This window comes from Cornus florida, unplaced genomic scaffold (genome assembly GCF_030987335.1).
Source record: "Cornus florida cultivar Cherokee Brave unplaced genomic scaffold, ASM3098733v1 CherokeeBrave_3.0.0_Hap2_Chr02, whole genome shotgun sequence".
In the NCBI taxonomy this organism is placed as follows: Eukaryota; Viridiplantae; Streptophyta; class Magnoliopsida; order Cornales; family Cornaceae; genus Cornus; species Cornus florida.
The window spans coordinates 43,676,359-43,679,501 of record NW_026775572.1 but is presented as its reverse complement, the minus strand read 5'-3'; the positions used below and the strand labels follow the sequence as shown (position 1 = coordinate 43,679,501).

At 37.7% G+C, this 3,143-nt stretch overlaps 1 pseudogene; it reads left to right on the top strand.

Moving 5' to 3' along the window:
• Nucleotides 1–1,051: 1,051 nt before the first annotated feature.
• Nucleotides 1,052–1,150, top strand: LOC132298015 (small nucleolar RNA R71; annotated as a pseudogene).
• Nucleotides 1,151–3,143: the final 1,993 nt, after the last annotated feature.

Here is a 3,143-nt window from a genome sequence, read left to right as displayed (position 1 = left end):
TATATGCAATGAAGGAGGAATAGGATATGAAACGAGACGGGTGACAACTTGAGGTTGCACCAGTTCACTCTCTTCATTGGACATTTCAACTTGATTGTCCACAATCTTACCACTCCGCAAGGTAGTCACTGCATTAATATGCTCAATGGTGTGGCCTTCCGATGAGGAATGGGTTTTCACAACACATTGTTGCTTAGGTGGGGCATTCATAGGCATCTTTCCCTTTTCTCTTGCATTAAGAATGCTTGCTATTTGCCCTACTTGAGTTTCTAACTTTGCAATAGATTGAGAGTGGGAATGAAGCAATTGTATGTTAGCCTCAAGAGTGCCCAAAGCATTCAAAACTTTTTCTTCAAAGGCGGGACTTCTAGTATTTCCTTGGGAATAAGATTGGTTGGGAAAATAAGAATTAGCAAATTAATTCCCTTGTGATTGGTAAGGTCTATAACCTTAGGATCCTTGGTTTTGAAGTGGAGGTGGAATGTACTTCCCTTGAAAACCGCCTTGGGAAGGGTTTGAGCCCTCTCCTTCATTTTTCTAAGAGAAATTCAGATGATTTCTGCAACTTGGATTATAATGAGTACCATAAGGATTGTTCCCATGGTTCACGAAAGCTGCATTGACTTGTTCATTGGGTTCATTTTGCACTTGTCCGTGAGGACAATGAGAAGTAGAATGAAGAATACTAGAATAAGTCATACATGTTTCATTTGATGCACGATGAGAATGGTTAGGGAAGGAAAATACTTGGTTCGCCGAGTTTTGGTTAATAAAAAATTGATCAAACCTTTGAGATAAAGACTTTATTTCGGTGGCTATTTCATTTGAATGGTTGACTTGATGTAAGCCAACACTCTTCCTACCTTATGAATTTCTACCATTCTTGGATAATAATGTTCTATGCAAAGAATTTTCACTCATAATCTCATAAAGACGCCACACGTCATCCTCATGCCTATCAATATATGAGCCACCCATGGAAGCATCAACCATGCCTTTGTAATTGTCCGGTAAGCTCTCAGAGAGATATTGAACTAATTGCCATTTGGGCATGTCATGATGTGGACACTTCCTAAGCAATTCATTAAAGCGTTCCTATGCCTCATGAAACGTTTCTCCATCCCCATGTGAAAATTCTCGAATTGAGGTTCTTATGGCATTGGTTTTTGAAACCGGATAGTACTTTTTCAAGAACTCTTGTTGCATTTCTGCCCAAGAAGTGATTGAAAAAGGCCTAAGATTGTTAAACCAATACTTTGCCTTCTCTTTTAAGGTGAATGGAAAAAGTTTGAGTCTTAAGATCTCTTCCGGCATGTCCGTATATTTCACGGTGGAACATACTTCTAAAAACTCATCTAAATGCTTGTAAGGTTCTTCACTTGGAAGTCCATGATAGTTAGGCAGCATTTGAATGGTTTGTGGCTTAATTTCATAGTGATGTACTCTAAATGGTGGCAATTGAATGCATGTGGGTGCATTGTATTCATTAGGTACATAGTGATCTCTTAAAGCAAGTGGAGGATTAGCAATTTGAGGTGCAACGTGGGCATCTTGATTTTGATTTTCTTGAATGATGGGAGGTTGTGGAGCATACATTGGCCTTGGCATTCCAAATGGAACTTGGCCTTGTTGTTGTGGTTGGTGAATGAATGGCCTAGGCATGTCTAATGGTGCTTGCATGTTCTCATGGTGCACATTTGGATGGAAGATACCTTGTTGGTCTATGTGACCAAGGTCCTCTACATGCTCTTCATTATGGCCTTCCATTAATGTAATGGATCGGGTAGAACTAGAACTTCCTTTTCCCCTAGGATTTCTAACTATGGATTCAAGATGCAAATCAAGAGGGACAAAAGTTGGTCTTAGTGATCTACGACCATGCATGCACAATGTAAAAACACATAAACACAATGAATGAATAAACACTTCAACTTCACAACAATTCAATGAAACTTCCTCCACAAAAACTTAACCCATACTCCTATGCTTTAACAACAATGATGCAAAGAACAATTAAGATTGCCTCCACGTGGGCTCACGATTTATTTAAGAATTTAAAAACAACAAGCCTCCACGCGGGCTCAAGATTTAACTAAGGGATTGAGTAAGAAAAAGCTCACAAAGGTCCTATAGCACTTCAACTCCAAATTTATAGCTTAGCTTAGCAATTTTTTAAAATTTTTAGCATTTTTCCTTGCTTGCTTAGCTCCTTTGCTTGCCTCCTAGCTCAATGCTCCTTGTCAACGATAAACAAACACAATAAGTAATCAAAAGAAAAATAAAAATAAAAATAAAGTAAAGACACGATCAAAAGAGTACTAATTCCTAATGAATTCCACAAATACGACGTTGCCTAATCCCAGGCAACGGCGCCAAAAACTATAGTGCGTCGCTACACCACAATCTTAAGAGTGTGCATTAAGGCGATAACCAAGTTTTACATTTATAAAAACCACTACTACCTTCACTAAAAATATAGTTAGGGTGAGTAGGGATTGTCCCAAGGGATTGGAGTCGAATTTGGTTGTGCAATCGCTATTAGGGTTAGTAGGTCAAGTGATCAAACAAATGGTTGGTTGGTTGATTAAACTAAAGAGCAAATTAAACTAAATAATTGAATGCAATGAAGAGTAAGTAAGAGAGAGAGATCTTAGGGTTTAGAGGTCACCACCAAACAATACTTTTCTACACCCTTAACAAGTGATGAATGAGGAAAATGTGTGTTATAATATTGATGTGTGTGTGTGTGTTTGGTTGATTCAATTAGCAAGGGTGACCAATTAAGCATACATTGTCTAATCAACATGTGAAAAACACAATATATCTAGCAATTAAGTATATATTGTCTAAATAGCATGTGAAAAGCACAATATATCTAGCAAGTCATTAATCCTTTCATTAAGCTCATAAGTCAAATACACCACAAGGTTAGAGACATATGCTACTTGCATTCAAAAGTATGGAACATCAAATAACGAGTATGGATTGTCCTCAATCCCATCTAACAACTATGCTACCATTACACTACAATTAAGCTAATGACATGAAATTAAACTAATTAAGCTAAGGGAGAGGCACAATCCATCAAGAAATGAGCATGGACCATCTAGAAAATTACAAGAGCATTCCTTTAAGCACAATGT